Source organism: Sinocyclocheilus grahami, unplaced genomic scaffold (assembly GCF_001515645.1).
Source record: "Sinocyclocheilus grahami isolate Dianchi unplaced genomic scaffold, SAMN03320097.WGS_v1.1 scaffold73.1, whole genome shotgun sequence".
NCBI lineage: Eukaryota > Metazoa > Chordata > Actinopteri > Cypriniformes > Cyprinidae > Sinocyclocheilus > Sinocyclocheilus grahami.
Window position 1 is genome coordinate 277,769 of NW_015505252.1, and position 7,982 is coordinate 285,750.

Consider the following 7,982-nt stretch of genomic DNA (forward strand, 5'->3'; position numbering starts at 1 on the left):
CCAAATGTAACCGGTCCGTGGTGTAAAAAAGGTTGGAGACCCCTGCCTTAGGGGCTCTAGAAACTGGCCTAAAGTGGTTTGCTGGTCTTATCAGGCCACTAAGCTTTTTTTTCCCCACACAGGTGTAGTTTGATGGTTTTTAGAGGGGCTTTGGGTATGTGACCACTTGACCTGACCAGCTAAACCTGCTAAATACCAGTTAAGCACTCAGAAACCAGTTAAGACCAGAAAAAAAACTTGGGCTAGTTTAACATTGCTTTTTCAGTGGAATGTTTCAGGTCCAATAGAGGATAAAATATGATATTATATACATATATATATACTGTATATACATACATATATATAATTACAAAATAAACAATATATAAATAAATATATAATTATGAAAATAAATAAAAATAATTCCAACGTATCTGCAAATTCATTTTGCATTTACAGTAATGCACTTATTCTGGAGGTTTTTAAAAGTGGAAATATTTTGTATTTTTGTTCTCATATTTATATCAGTTCTGTCCAAACATTTATAAATAAAAGTTGTCAATGTAATTTCTGTGGGTGAATTTTCCTTTATGTAAACAGTACTTCACCTATTGAATAATCACGGCCATTTCTGGATTATGCTAAGTTTACTGGAACATGGTCATGACAAGAATATTAAAGTATTTGATATAACTTTATACATAGACAAGATTAATAACCAGTTTCATATATAATTGTTTTAATTACACAAAATAATTTGATTAATTAAATACTTTATCAATAATTAAAAGTCTTATCACTGTATTTTCAAAACAGCATGTATTTAACATTTATCCCTGTGCAATGTCTTGCCCCCAACAGACTTCCATTGTAAGTGCATTCCTATAAATGCGAATCTTGGTTGTTTTTACAAACTGATGGACGAGCTGAATTCCTGTCCTGTGGTAATCAACAGCATGCCAACACACTTCAAACCCAGAACATTCCTAGCACAAAAGGTTGTGAAAATGAAAGTAATTTTCAGCAATTTAGCAATTTCCAAACCTCATAAATATTATTCTTGTCGTTTTCTCAGAAATGAGGGTATGGGGTAAAAGTACAACAACAGGCTTTGATTATCAGCTTCTGTTGCGTGTTACGCTGCGGATCAACAGGCAAATGTGAGGCTTTAGAAGACAAGCAGCTCAAATGTGCGGTCCCACGCTACAAACCTCAAAGACACATCAGCGGAGATAGATGAGAGTGTGTGTAATGGATAACATTCAGGGATTTGTGTTTGTCACTGTGTGTGTGTGTGTGTGTGTGTGTGTGTGTGTTGAAGTTGGGATGTAATGGAAGTCATGTCAAATCTTTTCTTCCATATTGTGACACATATTCACATATACAACTAATTATCGAAAAAGAAAAAATAATTTTCATATTAAAAATTCATATGATAAAGGCCAAAAAAGGTAAAACTTTACTTAAAGCCTTTTATAAAATTAGTTTTAATACATTAATTATGCATTGCACATGGATCTCACGGGTAATTGTAACCACAATTAATAGATTATAACACATCAATTCATTGTTAGACTATGCATATACACATTATGAATAACTATAATGCATTATATCTTTTAATAACCCTTTATAATGCATTATACATAAAGCCTTTAAGTAAAGTGTTACCAAAAATGCATGATGAGTTGTTCACAATAAGATCAATATCATGCATTTTAGAAAATATGTAGAGTGGATTTTACTGTAGTTTCATGCCATCTTTTTTGACAGATCCATGTGCAAAATATCAAACATAAACTATTTAGAAAATACTGGAGTCGGGAGATGGTCTATAAAAACAAAAGGAAAATGGCACCAAGACACAAGAGAAACCAATAGGTCAACAGCAATACAATAAAAGACAAATGTTATAGTAAAACTCAAGAATGAACAATTACTTCATAATGTAATACATAAGCCAAACTATAGGCTGTTTACAGCACATTAATATGAAATACAACTGATGTGCGTTCACGTGTGTTTATTTCAGCATATAATGCTGCTCATGCAATCAGAATTTAGTCTCAGCCTCAGACGTCACGCCCACAGACCGTTGGCTGAATGTCTGATGCATATCGCACACAAAAGTGGAAACACTTCAGGAGTGTCGAAGTCGTCATCGGATTGGTTGAATTATACAGGATTTCCAGGAGATGTGTGTGTCACGTTCTTTAACGTTCCGCCTGGAAACAAAGATGCCGTGGTGCCAAACCCCCTCACGGAAGAAGAAAGCCGTTGTGTTTACAACGGTGACGACGAGTGCTTCCCAGGATCAACTAAACGTTGGGTTCTCAAAAGTATGTGAAACATTTAAAGTTCATGGCATAGAATCTTTAAAGGGGTCATATGATCTTGCTAAAAAGAACATTATTTGGTGTATTTGGTGTAATCAAATGTGTTTATGCGGTTTAAGGTTAAAAAAACCTTCAAGTTTTGAAAGGTTCATTATTTTCCGATTTTTACAAAAGCTCATCGGTCTGAAAAGCGAGGTGTGCTCTGATTGGCCAGCTATCCACTGTATTGTGATTGGCCGAATACCTCAAGCGTGTGACGGAAATGTTACGCCCCTCGCCATACTGTGATGATGCCCTGTCCGGCCGGAGCGATGAGACAAAAACATTAAAACCCATTATAAACGAGGCATTTGTTGCATCCAGTGGGCACATAATTACGGATTATAATGACTTATACTGTCTTTTTACGTGTTGCATTGTGCCGTGTAAACATAAAACCATGTCTGCATTTGTGATCGGAGAAATTACAAACAATAAGTGCTACTCTACACTGCTCAAAACTCGCGTTTGAATCATCAGTGGCAAATTCTTTAAGTATAAAAAATGTATACAGTCTGTGAGTGAGAACAGCCGACATTGTAGTCTACTCTCCCAGGATCAGGAAACAGTCCTCCATAAAATGTACTGCACACATCTGAATATTTGGGTTGAACTGTTCTGGAACAGTGTTGTAAATACAACTTAACCACTGATTTCTAGTCGTGTCCTCTTTTGGAAGACCAAACAAAGTAGCTTCGCTTTCACAACGAAACACACGGCGGCTAGAGTGAGGAACGGCCGTAGAAAATACTGGAGTCGGGAGATGGTCTATAAAAACAAAAGGAAAATGGCACCAAGACACAAGAGAAACCAATAGGTCAACAGCAATACAATAAAAGACAAATGTTATAGTAAAACTCAAGAATGAACAATTACTTCATAATGTAATACATAAGCCAAACTATAGGCTGTTTACAGCACATTAATATGAAATACAACTGATGTGCGTTCACGTGTGTTTATTTCAGCATATAATGCTGCTCATGCAATCAGAATTTAGTCTCAGCCTCAGACGTCACGCCCACAGACCGTTGGCTGAATGTCTGATGCATATCGCACACAAAAGTGGAAACACTTCAGGAGTGTCGAAGTCGTCATCGGATTGGTTGAATTATACAGGATTTCCAGGAGATGTGTGTGTCACGTTCTTTAACGTTCCGCCTGGAAACAAAGATGCCGTGGTGCCAAACCCCCTCACGGAAGAAGAAAGCCGTTGTGTTTACAACGGTGACGACGAGTGCTTCCCAGGATCAACTAAACGTTGGGTTCTCAAAAGTATGTGAAACATTTAAAGTTCATGGCATAGAATCTTTAAAGGGGTCATATGATCTTGCTAAAAAGAACATTATTTGGTGTATTTGGTGTAATCAAATGTGTTTATGCGGTTTAAGGTTAAAAAAACCTTCAAGTTTTGAAAGGTTCATTATTTTCCGATTTTTACAAAAGCTCATCGGTCTGAAAAGCGAGGTGTGCTCTGATTGGCCAGCTATCCACTGTATTGTGATTGGCCGAATACCTCAAGCGTGTGACGGAAATGTTACGCCCCTCGCCATACTGTGATGATGCCCTGTCCGGCCGGAGCGATGAGACAAAAACATTAAAACCCATTATAAACGAGGCATTTGTTGCATCCAGTGGGCACATAATTACGGATTATAATGACTTATACTGTCTTTTTACGTGTTGCATTGTGCCGTGTAAACATAAAACCATGTCTGCATTTGTGATCGGAGAAATGACAAACAATAAGTGCTACTCTACACTGCTCAAAACTCGCGTTTGAATCATCAGTGGCAAATTCTTTAAGTATAAAAAATGTATACAGTCTGTGAGTGAGAACAGCCGACATTGTAGTCTACTCTCCCAGGATCAGGAAACAGTCCTCCATAAAATGTACTGCACACATCTGAATATTTGGGTTGAACTGTTCTGGAACAGTGTTGTAAATACAACTTAACCACTGATTTCTAGTCGTGTCCTCTTTTGGAAGACCAAACAAAGTAGCTTCGCTTTCACAACGAAACACACGGCGGCTAGAGTGAGGAACGGCCGTCGGATTCGACGAAGGAGCGTCCGGCGGGCTTGCGGCAACCACATGTGTCGACCCCGGGCTGGACTCTGCTTCGTCCACGGTGAAAGCCGATCCGGTGATCAACAGCGCAAAGTTGTAGTATTTCCTCAGCGACCAGCACGGATCAGCTCCAGGCATGACGAAGCAGATATTGTCCTCTTTTGGAAGGCCAAACAAAGTAGTTTCGTTTTCACAACAAAGCACACGGCGTCTTCATGACATGGCGGCAACGGCAACAACAATACTACAGCGAGAATAAAAGTTACGCCTTCTTTCTTTGCGTGAACATTTGGGCGGCGTTATACAAATCTTCCCACATCGTGATGTAGACATGTGGGGGCGTGTTAGAACGAACCATTTTAGGTAGGCGTGGCTGACTCTTAACTTTTATAAAGAATATCTCTTTGGATTTGAGACTTTAGTCTTTGCAACTTTACAGATCTTCTTTATGCACCAATAGCTTGTAACACTCCAAAGAGAAAGGAAAATTTGAAATCGCATCATATGACCCCTTTAAAATACGTTTGAGAGGTTTACACACCGGTCTGTTATTGTGGTGACGTTTCCACGCCCCGAAACGTGACGCTGAAATGAAACGAACTGTGATTGATTGTTTGACATGTCGGTCAAACTCATGGGCGGGCCTTGGCCAATGAAAGCTGCCGTGGATTCCAGACCTCAGCCGTCAGTCTGAAGGTCTGGCTTCGCGATACTAATCAGAATCTAGAGTCAATGCTTTCTGTTTTATAAATGGATATATTCAATATCTGCGTCTCTTTGTTCCTCCTCACTAAACCTGAACCCTTTCTTATCCACGTGTGCTGATGTCTAGATACTTCACCGCTAAACCTCATCTCAAATGACGCACGCTCATACAGCAGGCCTGGAGCATCCGTTCTGGTTTATAGATGCGCACACACATACTCCAACATCAGACCTCCCTAGTCCTTGTGCCAATAGTGTGTTTGTCATATTAAAAACTTCTACCATGGGACATAATACCAGAGCCTTTACACAAGTGTGTAAATATAGCAAGAGAATTTTACACATGGGAGATCAGTAGATGTGTGTGTGATCGTAAGCTTTCAGTGGAGGTGTGTGTACTGTATCCCGCTGGTATATAACATATTCTCCTGCCCAAATAGACTCTTAAGAAAAAATGGTTCTAAACAGTACCAGATTAAGATTTTTGGCTCGTAACAATAGCAGAACCCTTTTTGTTACACACTTTTAAAAATAAAGATTCTAAAAGAGGGGTTTCAATTTCATAGAAGAACCATTTTGGTTCCCCAAAGAATTTTTCAGGGAACAGTCCTTAGAAAAACAATGTGAAGAACATTTTATTATATAAAGTTTTTTTTTTTCCAAATATGTACTGGCATCAAAGTATTGGCATCAATGGTTCCATGAATTTGAATATAACTGGAACCTTTCCATTCAAGGTTCTTTATAAGGTTCCATAGATTATTAAATTGGTTCTTTTAAGAACTGTTCACTGAAAGGTTCTTTAGGGAACCATTAACGGTGGTTCTACTACAGCATTGCTGTAAAAAAAAAACCCTGTTGGAACCTCAGTTTTTAAGTGTAAAGAAACTTTTGTGCATTGAAAATCTCCCATGAATGCTAAAGATCATTCATGGAATCATAGATGCCAATGAAGAACCTCTATTTTTAAGTGTTGAACTTTTTTTTAGAAAGTTCCAGAAGTAAACATGCTTTGAAAGTTCTTTAGAGAATCTTATTAAATAACCTTTTAGTAATAGTACACCCCCTCTATCTGGTAGGAAAACAGTTAAAACTTGAAAGTTAACATTTATAGAAAGAAATCAATTGCCTGTTGAGGATGTGTTGACAGTCTGTGTAGGTGGATTGTTGAGCTCCAGAAAATCAATAATGAGGTGGTTTTGAGGTGAGTGTTACAGATTTTAAAAACAAAAAGGCGTTTAAAGAGGCCTAAACTCTAATACAGTAAAATGGCTCTTCAGGACGATATGGTTCTAAATAGAACAGTTGCTACGTGTAAAGAACCATCTTTTTTTTTTTGAGTGTAGGAAACCAGTTACAAATTTGAAGTTACAATTTTAAGAAGGATATCAAGTACTGTTGAGCTTCAGAAAATCAATAAGTTACAGATTTTAGAAAAACAAGGTGGTGGGAAAAAAAGAATCCTAAACTCTAACACAAAGAACCAGTTCTTCAGGACGGCATGCTTTTAAATCAAAGTCACTGTGCGTAAAGAACCTTTAAAAAACATCTTACACACATGCCACGATACAAGCTACACATGTACTCTTCCAGACTTAATAATTGGATCCAGCCATTTGATTGATGAGATCCGGAGAGAACATGTAACGGTACTTTGTCAGCAGATGCTCGAGGGTCTGTGTGTGTTTTCTGAGGTACATTATGCAAGAGGCTATAGGACGACGCACAAATTAAGAGTCTACAGAGATGTAGGTGTGTATGTTCTCAGAAATAATGGTTCTTTGCAGAAGAATCGTAGCTTATGTGTGTAGAGAGTTCTGACATCAGAATGTAAAACCTATTTCGTTCTACTTCCAATTCTTAAGATTGTGTATCTAAAGCAGTCTCTGAAGTTTATGTAGGTGGATATACACATATGACCATGTATAAAGGAGCGTAATTTTACTCCCTCACTATAGAATATATATATTAAAAAAAAACTGTCAGCTCTGTATAGTGTAGCATAGTTGCATAAAGCATAGTTATCATTTGACAGCCATTCAAAAGTAACCATAATCCTATTCAAGATGTATATTTAAAGCTATATTTAAATAAACCCTGATCAGCTACTATAGGACTTATGTAGCAAAAGCAAATTGCCATCTTATATGTGCTGAAGTGCACTGTTTCCACCTGGTGGTAAAGTCATGAAACAAACACTAGTAGAAAAGTTTTACTTGACTGTCTCTAGTGGCAGAATGTGTGTAACTGCCCTGAAATGACATTGAACTGAAATGACCTCAACCATATTACAACCAGTGCCAGACAATCAAAACTAGGTTGAGGTTTGAAAAACTTCATTTTCAAACCATTTTCATTTTCCCAGGCAATGCAACCATCAGACTACATCAGACAATCAAACCCCCCCCCCCAAAAAAAACTGTCAGCTCTGTATAGTGTAGCATAGTTGCATAAAGCATAGTTCTCATTTGACAGCCATTCAAAAGTAACCATAATCCTATTCAAGATGTATATTTAAAGCTATATTTAAATAAACCCTGATCAGCTACTATAGGACTTATGTAGCAAAAGCAAATTGCCATCTTATATGTGCTGAAGTGCACTGTTTCCACCTGGTGGTAAAGTCATGAAACAAACACTAGTAGAAAAGTTTTACTTGACTGTCTCTAGTGGCAGAATGTGTGTAACTGCCCTGAAATGACATTGAACTGAAATGACCTCAACCATATTACAACCAGTGCCAGACAATCAAAACTAGGTTGAGGTTTGAAAAACTTCATTTTCAAACCATTTTCATTTTCCCAGGCAATGCAACCATCAGACTACATCAGACAATCAAACCCCCCCCCCCC